This window comes from Eriocheir sinensis, chromosome 70, assembly GCF_024679095.1.
Source record: "Eriocheir sinensis breed Jianghai 21 chromosome 70, ASM2467909v1, whole genome shotgun sequence".
In the NCBI taxonomy this organism is placed as follows: Eukaryota; Metazoa; Arthropoda; class Malacostraca; order Decapoda; family Varunidae; genus Eriocheir; species Eriocheir sinensis.
In genome coordinates this window covers 7540192-7554430 of record NC_066578.1, presented here as the reverse complement: position 1 = coordinate 7554430, position 14239 = coordinate 7540192, and the positions used below count along the sequence as shown (strand labels likewise).

The window sequence follows — 14239 nt, the reverse complement described above, 5'->3', positions numbered from 1 at the left end:
TTAAACGCGTGACCTGGAGCAACAGTCTTCAGTGTATACCACCTCGCACATCGACCTCACTACCCTTCCCTTCCCTTCCTGTCTGGGTCATGCTTCCTTCCCTCTCTGCTCTCTGTCTCTGCCCTCCCTTCCCTTCCCTTCCCTTCCTTCCCTTCCATTCCCTTTCCTTCCTGTCTGGGTCATGCTTCCTTCCCTCTCTGCTCTCTGTCTCTGCCCTCCCTTCCCTTCCCTTCCCTTCCCTCTCTGCTACCCCTTCCCCTCCCTCTCCGCTATCCCTTCCCTTCCCTGCCCTTCCCTTCCCTTTCCTTCCTGTCTGGGTCATCCTTCCTTCCCTCTCTGCTCTTCCTTCCCTTCACTCTCTCATATCCCTTCCCTTCCCTCTCCCCTATCCCTTCCCTTCCCTTCCCTCTCTGCTATCCCTTCCCTTCCCTGCCCTTCCCTTCCCTACCTTCCCTTCCCTTCCCTTCCCTTCCCTTTCCTTCCAGTCTGGGTCATCCTTCCTTCCCTCTCTGCCCTCCCTTCCCTTCCCTCTCTCTCCCTTCCCTTCCCTTCTATTCCTATGAGTCATACTTCCTTCCCTCTCTGCTCTTCATTTCCTTTCCTCTGTACTCTCCCTTCCCTTCTCTCTTTCCTCCTCTGTACTCTCCCTTCCCTTCCTGTCTGCTTCATCCTTCCTTCCCTCTCTCTCCCACCCTCCCCTTCCCTTCCCTCCTCGCCCCACGCCGCCTCCTCCACCCGTACTCCCTCATCACAGCCCCCGGAACACTTAGCGTAATTTGCATCTCCCCAGCGTAAGATTAGAGCCGGCCGTCCCTTCTTGAGTCTCGGGACGCTACAGCTTAAACAATTACACGCTTAGGTAATACAGGGAGCGGCGCGCGAGGGCGGACCTAAAGAATGCTAGAGGTTGGCGATTGGACGTGTTGGTGTTGGCTAACTTCCCTTACGGACTTTAGTGGGGTAGTGTTTTATAGTTTCACCTCCCTCGTCTCTTGTGTCTCATCTCACTCTTACTCTTTGTCCCTCTCCCTCTCTCTCCCTCTTGCTTCGTTTCCTTTATCTTTGTTTCCTTTCCTTTCCTCTCCTTCTTCACCCTCCCTCCCCTCCCTCTCTCTCTACAGAATCATGGCAGCGTCGGGGACAAGCTGAAGCCCTCGACCAGTCAATGACGCGCCAGACCAATCAGATTACGACGTGTCTGATCACTCCAATGCATCGTCCAGCACTTGACTCCAACGCTTGGCACGGCAGAATTTCGCTGGCCAATCGTACTCACTGACACCTCCCCTCCGTCCACTGTCACTGAGTCCCGGCTGCATGTTATCTGTCTCTCTATGGGTATGTGGCCCCCGAGTAAAGGCTGTAGCTCAGAAACTAGCCACGAGGTGCTCTGGAAAATACTCTCCTTGTAAATACCCCACTCAAACCTCTCTTTCGGATACTTCTCTGCACTCTTTTTTAGGAGCAGTAAATAGCGGGCTTTTTTTTTTTCATTATTGTTTTCTCTTTTATGCCCTTGAACTGTCGCCTTTGTTATAAAAAAAGTTACCATGAATAACTCTTTTCTAACCTTACCTAACCTAACCTAACTTAACATAACAAGCAAATCTAGCCTTACCGATCCTCACCTAACCTTATCTATCCTTACCTAACCTAACCTAATCAATCCTTATCTAACCTTACTTCATCCTAACTTTACCTAACATAACATAACATAGCATAATCAAATATAGCCTTACCAATCCTCACCTATCCTTACCTAACCTAACCTTATCTATCCTTACCTAACCTAACCTAATCAATCCTTATCTAACCTTACTTCATCCTAACTTTACCTAACATAACATAACATAACATAATCAAATCTAGCCTAACCAATCCTCATCTAACCTTACTTAACCTAACCTTATCTATCCATACCTTATCTATCCTTACCTAACCTAACCTAATCAATCCTTATCTAACCTTACTTCACTCAAACTTTACCTAACATAACATAACATAATCAAATCTAGCCTTACCAATCCTCACCTATCCTTACCTAACCTAACCTTATCTATCCTTACCTAACCAATCCTTACCTAACCTAACCTAATCAATCCTTATCTAACCTTACTTCACTCAAACTTTACCTAACATAACATAACATAATCAAATCTAGCCTTACCAATCCTCACCTATCCTTACCTAACCTAACCTTATCTATTCTTACCTAACTTAACCTAATCAATCCTTATCTAACCTCACCTCACCCCAACTTCAGCTAACCTAACCTAACCTTACCTAGGCAAATCTAACCAGACTTTACCTAACCTTACCTCACCTATCCTTACCTAACCTAACCTTATCTATCCTTACCTAACCTAATCAATCCTTATCTAACCTCACCTCACCCCAACTTCAGCTAACCTAACCTTACCTAGGCAAATCTAACCAGACTTTACCTAACCTTACCTCACCTATCCTTACCTAACCTAACCTTATCTATCCTTACCTAACCTAATCAATCCTTATCTAACCTCACCTCACCCCAACTTCAGCTAACCTAACCTAACCTTACCTAGGCAAATCTAACCACACTTTACCTAACCTTACCTCACCTATCCTTACCTAACCTAACCTTATCTATCCTTACCTAACCTAATCAATCCTTATCTAACCTTACCTCACCCTAACTTCAGCTAACCTAACCTAACCTTACCTAGGCAAATCTAACCACACTTTACCTAACCTTACCTCACCTATCCTTACCTAACCTAACCTTATCTATCCTTACCTAACCTAATCAATCCTTATCTAACCTCACCTCACCCCAACTTCAGCTAACCTAACCTTACCTAGGCAAATCTAACCACACTTTACCTAACCTAACCTCACCTATCCTTACCTAACCTAACCTTATCTATCCTTACCTAACCTAATCAATCCTTATCTAATCTTACCTCACCCTAACTTCTGCTAACCTAACCTAACCTTACCTAGGCAAATCTAACCAGACTTTACCTAACCTTACCTCACCTATCCTTACCTAACCTAACCTTATCTATCCTTACCTAACCTAATCAATCCTTATCTAACCTCACCTCACCCCAACTTCAGCTAACCTAACCTGACCTTACCTAGGCAAATCTAACCACACTTTACCTAACCTTACCTCACATATCCTTACCTAACCTAACCTTATCTATCCTTACCTAACCTAATCAATCCTTATCTAACCTTACCTCACCCCAACTTCAGCTAACCTAACCTAACCTTACCTAGGCAAATCTAACCAGACTTTACCTAACCTTACCTCACCTATCCTTACCTAACCTAACCTTATCTATCCTTACCTAACCTAATCAATCCTTATCTAACCTCACCTCACCCCAACTTCAGCTAACCTAACCTTACCTTACCTAGGCAAATCTAACCACACTTTACCTAACCTAACCTGGCCTGTTCAAGCGTCGGCGCCACATGCCAGTAGAGAGATAGGGACTACGCATCCTCCTCCTTCCCCCCCTCGCCTTCACCAGTAAGCAATTGAAGAACGCGTCGGGGCGAGACATGTCTCCGTCAACACCGCTGTATCAAGGCGGGTTCTTTGTGCGTGCTAATCCTGGTAATCGCAGCGTAACATGATGATGAAGCGATATGCGTGAAGGGCGCGCCAAGAGCCGGTTATGTTAATAGTGGCGCGAATATGGAGGCACTTAGCAGTGTCTGAGACGCTCACGAGGGGATAACGGCCGCGTCCGCTGTACTGCCTGCCCTGCTAAGCACCTCCTTCCCTGCTCGTTAGCGTCCCGCCACACCACGGAGCGAAAAGGCGCTAAACATGCAAATAAATGGACCCTTGTTGTGTTTATATTCGTGTTCGGTATTGGCGCCGCGTCCCCGCGTAGTGATGATGTGCTCATTTGTATTCATGAGGCCGCGAGGCGCCTCCGCGAGGACGCCCCGGAGGACAACACAACTTGCCTTGTGTCGTGTTGACGAGACAACAGCCGCGCCGCCGCCGCCGCCCTGAGCGGAGGAGTGATGGCACGGTACCTGCGACACACAGAACAACACCGTTAATAACATTTTCATCACATCACCGCTGCAGCAGCTGCGCCTGGTGCTGCTGATACTTATATTAATAAGAAAATAATTAACAAGAAAAATAATAATAACAACGATAATGATTACTCTATCATTAACATATTACTGTTGCTATACTTATTATTATCATCATTATTTTAAACTCTTAAGATACTTATTAACAGCCTTATCATAACACTTATTATAGTTATTACTGTCCTCATTACTATCAGCAATAGTAGTCAGGGCTGGAACAATTATGTGTTTGCACTTGTCACAGCACACGCTGGAACACCGTGTGTCTGTGTTACGCTGTGTCTGGGCGTGAAGGTTGTGTTGTTGCGTTCAGTCAGTTTTCGACGGCCGGGTCTGCCTCAAATATAGTTCAAACACAAAACAATGTCGCATGAGTCTATCGTCCCACGCCTGGCAATATGTAGCTTAATTAAATTTCACCACAACAATCTGTTTTTGAGGCGGGGAGGAGAATGTCGCTGAGCTGAAGGGCGGCCTGGCACTGAGGCTCTGGCCGGCACTCTGCTGCTCGCGTGAGGGCCGGTGCTTGGAGGCAGAGGCTGTCCTCCATAGAACAGGAGTGTCTGGCCCGGGCACGAGGTGTTTCTGGCCCGGGGTTCTGGACTCCTGCCCGTGTGTAATAATCATTTCTGGCGGTGTGCACAAATGATCTCGCCACAGACAGGCTTGAGATGACCCAAACAGATGCACAGTAACATGTAACAATAGCAGTAATAAAATTGTTGTTGTTGTTGTTGTTGTTGATACAAGACAGTTAATTGATACATGATAAGTTTTAGCCACGTTAAGCGAAGCCACAAGACGCAAAAATGAACAGCCAAACACACACACACACACACACACACACACACACACACCACTGGACAAAAAGGACGGGAGGCTGCAGCTCAGGCCCCAACGATCGCTGTTCCTCCCGGCCCGCGACGCCCCAGAGAAATCCCCGCCTAACAAGACCGGGGACCCCGCTCACCTCCCTGCATTAGTAACGACGCCCCGGCACACCCCGCCCCTCGCCGCCCTCCCAACCGGCCTCCCAGCCCTATGTATTCCTATGTATTTCCCCCTTTAACCCGGTAGCAGCGACGGGCCAAATTTGTGCCATGATATAAACCCCCCGACGTAGATGATACATAAACTGATCACAAATGCGTTGATATGTATTATGAAATGGTTTGTGTGAGTGATGATTTTTTTCTCATTTTTCTCGCTTAGAGGGACCATTAAGAAACATGATCCCCGCAGCTACCGGGTTAAATTAATCTTCAACTAACCTTTGAACCTTTGAACTCATCCCCTTCTTCGCCAACCTACCTCCCAGCCCATAGAAAGTCCCTCTCCTCTTCCCGAAGCTCATATACGGAGATAACTTTAACTAGTCTTTCCATTCCCGCCCCCCGAGCCAGTCCCTTTAACTACTTTTAAATTAAGCTTTAACTAACCTTTTAACTTATTCCCCTCTTCGCCAACCATCCTGAATAGAAAGTCCCTCTCCTCTTCCCGAAGCTCATATACGGAGATAACTTTAACTAGTCTTTCCATTCCCGCCCTCCCAGCCAGCCCCTTCAAGGTCCATCTCCTCCTCCTGCCGAAGCTCATATTCAGGAAGGACCTTAGTTAGTCGCATTGCCCGGAGAGGCAGAGAGAAGCGCCCCTCACAGCGCTCCTTCAGACACGCGGCGCTGATTACCGTGGTTACCGTGTGCGTGTGTGTGTGTGTGTGTGTGTGTGTGTGTGTGTGTGTTGTTCTCAGCATAGACGCACATGTGGACGTCTAGGCTGAGTCTCGTATTAATCAAGTCCAGCGAGGCTATTCAAGTAGCTATGTGCTCTCTCTCTCTCTCTCTCTCTCTCTCTCTCTCTCTCTCTCTCTCTCTCTCTCTCACACACACACACACACACACACACACACACACACACACCACAAAGTCTGGTCGGGTCGCGCCGTAAAACGTTCTCGAGTACATCTTTACGCCGTGTCTTACAAGCGCTCAATTGGCCCCTCAAGAGACCATCGCCTCACACGTTCTCTTCAGGGTGAAACTCCTCGACTGTCCTTCCCCCTCCCAGCCCCCTGATGTCCTGTGCCACCGAGGTCCCAAAACCCCAAAACTCGACTGTCCTTCCCCCTCCTAGCCCCCTGATGTCCTGTGCCACCGAGGTCCCAAAACCCCAAAACTCCACTGTCCTTCCCCCTCCTAGCCCCCTGATGTCCTGTGCCACCGAGGTCCCAAAACCCCAAAACTCCACTGTCCTTCCCCCTCCTAGCCCCCTGATGTCCTGTGCCACCGAGGTCCCAAAACCCCAAAACTCGACTGTCCTTCCCCCTCCTAGCCCCCTGATGTCCTGTGCCACCGAGGTCCCAAAACCCCAAAACTCCACTGTCCTTCCCCCTCCTAGCCCCCTGATGTCCTGTGCCACCGAGGTCCCAAAACCCCAAAACTCGACTGTCCTTCCCCCTCCTAGCCCCCTGATGTCCTGTGCCACCGAGGTCCCAAAACCCCAAAACTCGACTGTCCTTCCTCCTCCCAACCCCCTGATGTCCTGTGCCACCGAGGTCCCAAAACCCCAAAACTCCACTGTCCTTCCCCCTCCTAGCCCCCTGATGTCCTGTGCCACCGAGGTCCCAAGACTCGTGTAAATCAATTGAGACAACCAACACGCATTAGAACCCGACTGATCTTCTATTTGGCCTTTGGAAATAGATGATGTAAGGGAAGAAAGCGCCTGAGAATACCGACCGGTCTCATTCCCTTCCAAACTCAAACACTAACATGGTCAGCCCTTACGCCCTCGCTCGCCTCCCGACCCCGTTCCCCCAGCCAGGCCGCAGCACACACGCGCCAACACGCCCTGACAAAAGGTTGAAAAAAAGTCCTCGCCGGGGTAAAAACAAAAGATAATCTCGTTACAGAGCCGCGTGAGGTGGACGAGCGGCGCGCATCTCCAGGGAGCCGAGCAGAAAAGCAGGGGAGAATGTTTACAAAGTGGCCCCTCTAAGGATAACACCCCTCCCTCTCCCCTTCCTCCTCTCCCTCTCTCCCTCCCTCCCTCAGCCCCCGCCCCCTCCCTGCCTCATTCAGCCTCTCGTTCCGCCGCTTGTCCCTGTAACTCGACTTTCAAGAAACAAAAATAAACAAAAAACAAAAAGACAACCTATTCAATTTTCTTATTAAAACAGTGTTACCAAGACAACGTAAAATAGATATAGCGAAACGTCTCTTATCGCATATAAGATAAAAGGTGGAGAGAGAGAGAGAGAGAGAGAGAGAGAGAGAGAGAGAGAGAGAGAGAGAGAGAGAGAGAGAGAGAGAGAGAGAGAGAGATACCCTTACATTTTAACATCATCAGTAAATCCCTCCTCGTCTCTTGCCTTCCTTTCTTCAATACTCCAGTTCCTTCTCTCCCCATCCCTTCCTCCCTCCCTTCCCTTACACATTTTCCTACCCTCTCAGCAACCCTCCTCCTCCTCCTCCTCCTCCGGCCTCTTGCAGACTCCTACGTTCTTGTGTTCTTATGTTCTCCTCCTCCTTCTTCTCCTCCTCCTCCTCTGGCCTCTTGCAGACTCCTACGTTCTTGTGTTCTTATGTTCTCTTCCTCCTCCTCCTCCTCGTCGTCGGACCCCTGCTCGGCGGCGTGGAACAGCTCGGCGCTTTGGGGTCGTGCTCGCGTAATTTAATTCCACTGAACAGACACGGGAGGATAAGTACTACGCGTGTCTAGTGTTAGGCGTCCGCTGGGTTCCTTTGTGTGGCGAGAGATGACAGATTTTTCTCGTTTCCGTATCCTTTAATATGCGTTGAATAAGTATACGTGCAGATGTTCGTCTCGGCGTCTTTCATTTTACGGAGAACAAGTACGTCTTTCCGGTGTTATGAGTCTGCTGGGTTCCCTTCCCTTCCTCGTTGTGTTCGTGGGGCGACAGACGACAGAGTGACAGATGTTCTCCGCCTCGGTATCTCTCATTTCACGCTCGTCGACGCGCGAGGGCGGTGTGAAAGGGACGCGGACCTGAGGATGGCACGCCGGTGAAGGGAGAGAGATAAGACAAACTCCGACGTGATAGCTATTGACCTGACGATAATGGCGGGGGGGGGAAGGTGTGTCTGTCTGTCTGTCTGGCTGGCTGGCTGGCAATAGACGAGGGACGATAGGAAGGGAAGGGGACGGACCAGTTAGAAAGCCAGCCATTCAGAAAGCCAACCAGTCCTCTCGTCTGTTGCTTGAAGGGATAGATATGTCTCTCTCTCTCTCTCTCTCTCTCTCTCTCTCTCTCTCTCTCTCTCTCTCTCTCTCTCTCTCTCTCTCTCTCTCTCTCAAATATGAACAAATGGGCGGCGTAGACTTTTAAAATACAACAAAAAGATTATATGTGTAGATCTATGTGTGTGTTTCCGTCCCTGTGCGTGTGTGTGTGTCTGTGTGTGTGTGTGTGTGTGTGTGATGAATTTTCTGTGTTGGGATTCTCAAGCGACCAACACTGTGAGCCCGAGCGAACAAACTGCTATTAATCACGCCAAGAGCCTATACTCGAGGCAACTTGGACGGCCACTAAAATGAATAATACCAGAAGTTGGGGTCGCGAGCTTAGCAGTACCCATTGGAACTTTTGCTTGCGTGATCCTGTAACATTAGGGATCCGTCTGTCCCGCCGGAGCATTGGGAAAGGTGGACTTAGCTATTCTTACCGGGAAATCTCATTTGCTTGAGGTTGAAGAGGCGCGTGAATCGTTATGAGAGCGTGGACCTTTGGGTATTCGAGACAGTCTGAGTTTACGTGTCTGGTTATGGAAGGAAGGAAAAGGACGGTTCATGAAGTAGGAAACCTCGTAGTCTCAGTTGGAAAGAACAAAAAAAAATGTATGTTCTTTGCCTCCCACTTGAGTCTTTTTTTGCCTTTCGCCCCCAGTGTGACTCCTCTTTTTTTTACCGCAAAGGAGACAGTTCAAGGGCAAAGAAAAAAAAAAGGAAAAAATAATGAAAAAAAAGCTGCTAGTTCGTAAATGTAAATGGCTGAGTTTTTGTGTTGTTTTCATTTCTCAACCGAAACGAAGGGAAAAAATCGTGTCCTTTGCCTCCCTGCAGGAAAATAAAGATTGGGTTTTTTGTCGAGAAATCCGCGGCAGTGTGCGCCTCCAAAAAGGTGCGCCCCGACCCTTCCCGGGGACATTTTTCTCGAGCGTCGGCCCCTCACCGGCTCACTTTTTCTTCCCTTTTTCCTTTCGTGTCTCTACATTTCGTCGTTTTTTTCCTCTCTCTATTTTGCTCGGTGCCTTTCACACACAGACAGATAGACGAAAGCAAAGATCTGGCCCTGGAATCCATCATCGGGCATCACCGGATATTGCTGGGAATTAAAAGCCAAGCCGAGATCATTACGACGTCAACTGCAGAGTGGCGGGAGACTTTACAATCCGCAGCGGTTTACGAAGAATGCGAGAGTTTTCCTTAACGAACCCATATGTAGCCTCGTAGGAGAAAGCAAAGCAATGTCATGACCAGGAGATGCAAGTTATGGAGGTTAAGCAATGCCATAGCAACACGCCTTGTCATACCACCACCAGGAGCATAAAAGCACCCGTGGAAATGCCTCCCACAACTCCTATGAAAGGCTTGTCAAATATGTGTGCTTGGACGTTGAAATGTTTAAAAATATGGCCTATAGTAGTTAGTACCCGGCCACTCACTGCCTCTCTTGTGGATTAACTTTGGCACGCGTTGTTGGAAGTGAAAATATACAGCACAGAAGAATTAAATTACAGAAATGATGAGTTTTGCGGTAAAGTAATGGAAACAGTTTTGGGAAGCGGCAGAACACACAAAGAGTTTATGATCAAAGTTTGGTATAAAAAGGTAAAATAAAAAAGCATAAAACATTCGCTGGTACTACAAAACGAAATAAAAACAACACTTTTTTTTAACTTCTCTCTCTCTCTCTCTCTCTCTCTCTCTCTCTCTCTCTCTCTCTCTCTCTCTCTCTCTCTCTCTCTCTCTCTCTCTCTCTCTCTCTCTCTCTCTTCTTCTTCTTCTTCGCCTTCTTTATCTCACATTCTTTCATTCATACTTTCTTTTTTCTCTCTCTTCCTCTCTTTCTTTCTTTCTTTCTCTCTTTCTTTCTTTCATTCTCTTTCTCTAAGCTGAATGTATGAACTCTGAACGCTGAAAAATGCATAACCTCGACAAAGCGAATCTCTCAAATTACTTACTGAACGAACATGAAGATTCGGCCCATGCAGTTATCGTCTGTTTATTCCATTTTAAATTGTTTTCCTTTGTGAGTGTTAATGAAAGTGTTTTAATCCCAATAGGCGGGCGGTGTCATGGCTGCAGTGTGTGGCGTCACTGTTTGTGCGCTGCGCGGCCGCAAAGGAAGACAACAACAACGAGACAGTCCTGAGGGTGGCGAGCGAGCAGGAAGTGGGAAGACAACAACAACGAGACAGTCCTGAGGGTGGCGAGCGAGCAGGAAGTGGATACTGTCACCGTGAGCTATTTTTTTTTATACTTCCTTCCGTCTGAATCATCTTACCACGACTTCTGCTAAATGGCCGAGACTGACACTACGTATTACTCTCGTCTGAATCATGACCGAGGATGACTGCAGGGTGGCGCAGGAAGGAAAGCGGAGAATGAGATCATGTTTTCTTTTCTGCGACTTCCTTCCATGGTCATTCTATAAGCCCTCATGCTAAATGGCCGAGACTGACACTACGTATTACTCTCGCTGTGCAGGACAACAACGATGTGTCCGAGGGTGGCGGGCGAGCAGGAAGTGGAGACTCACCGTGAGATCATGTTTTTTCTGCGACTTCCTTCACATTGAATCATTCTATCACGACCCTCATGCTAAATGGCCGAGACTGATACTTTATTACTCTCGCTGTGCAGGACAACAACGACACATGTCCTGAGGGTGGCGGGCGTGCTGGAAGTGGAGACTCACCGTGAGATCGTGTTTTTTGTGAGACTTCCTTCACACAGATTCATCCCACCACGACCCGGCCTCTTGCAAAATAACTGAAACTGACACTTTATTACTCTCGCCGTGCAGGACAACACGACACAAGTCCTGAGGGTGGCGGGCGAGCTGGGAGTGGGCGGGAACTGTCACCATGCATTAGATCATGTTTTTTGTGAGACTTCCTTCACACTGAATCATCCCACCACGACCCGGCCTCTTGCAAAATGACTGAGACCGCCACTTTGTATTTCATCCAATCTGTTGCCTCGTGCCTGAAGGAAGGATCGTCGAGGCGGGATTTAACCGTCCGCTGAGGCTATCATGCATCCCGGCCCGACACCTCACGTTGCTTAAGCCTGGCCGCCCCGCCGAGACGCTGAGGGAATGCACGTCTAGCTGAACCTCGTCTGGGTAATAAGACTTGAACTTATTCGCACGACACCATCCGTCTCGCCTGGTGGATGGATGGTGTGTGGTCATGCACCGCGGCGGCCTCGGTGACCTCGGGCTGGGACACACCCGTGGATGTATCAGGCTGGGAGGCGCGGGAGACTCGGGCGACGAGAGTAGCGCAACAGTGAGTCCTCGTCCACACAGCCAGCACCCACCTCCCCTTCAGTAGTACAAAGACTTGCATTTGAGAGAGCTGCTTTGAACAGCATTAGATGGCCTGTTCAGTGTTACGCGTTCAGTGCGTGGGGAGGCGGTGGCCCAGTGGTCAGCGTGCGGCGTGGTGAGCCCGGGGACCTGGTTCAGAGTCCCACCAACACAACCTGACAATTTTCAACCATCGCCGAGTGGCTGAAGATTACCCACATGCTGCCCAGACCTTCAACCAACCCGTGTCCCTGAACTTTATATATAATTGAAATGATGATTAGTTATGTGATGTTTGGGCCAGTAAGCTTTCTGTCGCCTGTATTTCCATGTTTCCATGTATGATTAGTTAAGTGATGTTTGGGTTTACTTCGGGGTAAGACAAAGCTATTCTTGGACAGCTATGATTTTTTTGCATCTTTAGTTTAGTTTACGTAATAAGAACATAAGAACATAAGAACGTAAGGAGTCTGCAAGAGGCCGGGTGTACCAGTTGATTTGTTAATAAACTGTCTAACACCCCACCTTCTTGGCCCCCCATGCCACCTGACCCACCCAGCCAATCAGCATCACCCGCCATGTCCACTACCCCGCCGGCAGCCAACACGCCGCCACGCTCCCGCCGCGCCATTAGCCCTTGCATAACCCGCCGCGGCTGTCACTGCAACTTGTCACCGCCGCCGCCACCTGCCACCGACGCCGACTGGTTGTTGTTATACCATAAGCAGGAAATCGCGTTGGCTGTCAGCTGCCCCGACACACACACACACACACACACACACACACACACACACACAGATACGGAGACGGGACCACACGAGGGTAAAGCCCAGGCCCTGTACAACTACAACTAGGTAAATACAACTAGGTAAATACACACACACACACACACACACACACACACACACACACACACACAGTAGGGGACGAGAAAGAGGACGAGAGAACAAGGATGTGAGAAAGAAACACAGACAAGTATCCGATTATCAAAAGGGGCGAGGAAGAACTATACAGAATAAGGACGCAGAGAGAGAGAGAGAGAGAGAGAGAGAGAGAGAGAGAGAGAGAGAGAGAAAGTCATAAGGGAGCGGGAGAGCATTCAGAGGAAGCCCACCAAAATGTCAGAGTTGATCCAGATTCAAAAGATTCTTCCAACTTAACACTGCAGCAAAAACTGAACATCGGCGCCGCCCTGACCCGAAAATACTCAAGCAAGTACATAACGCGGTGCAAACTAGGGGAGTTGTTGCCACATTAACAGTGCTGGGCCACGCTGGTGCTCTAATTAAGGCTAAGTATTGGGAAAGGCGAGAGAAAGATCACTATCTCAAGAGGGTGGTAAACAGGGAGATACCAGAGAGAAGGAGAGGGAGAACGAAGACGAGGTGGAGGGACTGTGTAAGGAGCAGCACGAGAGAAACACCTGGGAGAGATTCGTGAAGGATCATTGTAGCGACCGCAAGTAGGGAAAAGCTGGAAGAAGAAGAAGATTGGGATAAATGAAGGAAAAAAACAGAGAGCGTCGTAACTTGTGATATCTACGCGAACACACTCCTTGGGGAAGCTTTGGACTCTCAGGTCAACTACTTCCAAAGGCCGAAAAGGAGATCAGTTGGGTTCTTATGAGTGGTTTTGGGGTTCAAGTTACAGAAGAAGAGTCGAACTACACAAAGGATCATAAAACTATTCCTGGAAATGCCCCAAACTCTTCTGAAAGCCTTGTCAAATATGCATCTGTGTAAGCTCCCGAAATGCTTGAGAATACCCCTCTGACTCTTTATAGGAGCAGTGAGTAGCGGGCTTTTTATTTTCACATTTGTTACCTTTTTTTATGCCCTTGAACTGACTCCTCTACTGTAAAAAAAAAAAAAAAAATACAGGCCTATACCGATTTCTGTCCCACCTCCTCCTTCCCTCTTTCCCTTCTTGTCACCAGACTCATAAAACTACCCATGGAAATACTGACACAACCTCTACGGAAGCCTTATCCAATGTGGGTGTGTACCATTGTGTAAGCCCCAAATATACGGGTCTTTGACCCCTTGGTGCCGCCTTGAGAGCAGGCGCCCCGGCGAGCGTGAGGCAGCATGTGAGGCGGTGACTGGAGCCGCCGCCAGACCGAGGGGGGTAGAGGAGGCGGGAGGGAAGGGAGGGGGCGGCGAGGGAGCGGCCACATCTGCGCCGTGGGCCGGGAAGCGTAAACACTCCTCAGGCACCATGACTGGGAAAGGAGTCGCCCGCTATTCACGAGAGGCACGGCACCGCATGTTACGCCGCGCGACAGACACCAGCGACACGTGACGCAGCGCGGAACAGGTGAACCATGAGTTACACCCGTAATTACAGGTGGAGATCAGGGTCGGAGGAAACGCAGAGGGCGGGTCGGTATGCATGGCCGGCCGGCGCGTGCATGGCTGACTGGCGGGATGTTGCAAGCGACGTGAGGCAACTCCGGCTCGGCCAATTGCTAACCGGGTGCCTGCGGCGGTAAAGGTCGGCGCTGCGGCCAGAACAATGAAGGGGCGGCCAGACAGACAGACCCCGGCAGCCACGAGCATCCCTTCCCACCCTAGACCCCGG

General features: G+C 49.2%; 1 long non-coding RNA gene across 3 annotated transcripts in view; it reads right to left on the bottom strand.

Moving 5' to 3' along the window:
- Positions 1–709: 709 nt before the first annotated feature.
- The window catches only part of LOC126988818 (uncharacterized), a 43051-nt gene continuing 29521 nt past the window's right edge, over positions 710–14239 (bottom strand). The window contains exons 2-5 of one of the 3 annotated variants that reach the window (XR_007742552.1): positions 3251–4038; positions 2969–3109; positions 2223–2832; positions 710–1789 (exon numbers count right to left, since the gene is read on the bottom strand). This is a non-coding gene — a long non-coding RNA (uncharacterized LOC126988818). Of the gene's footprint in view, positions 1790–1949; positions 2833–2968; positions 3110–3250; positions 4039–14239 lie in introns of those variants that run through there. The other 2 variants (XR_007742553.1, XR_007742554.1) reach the window with 2 other exon arrangements.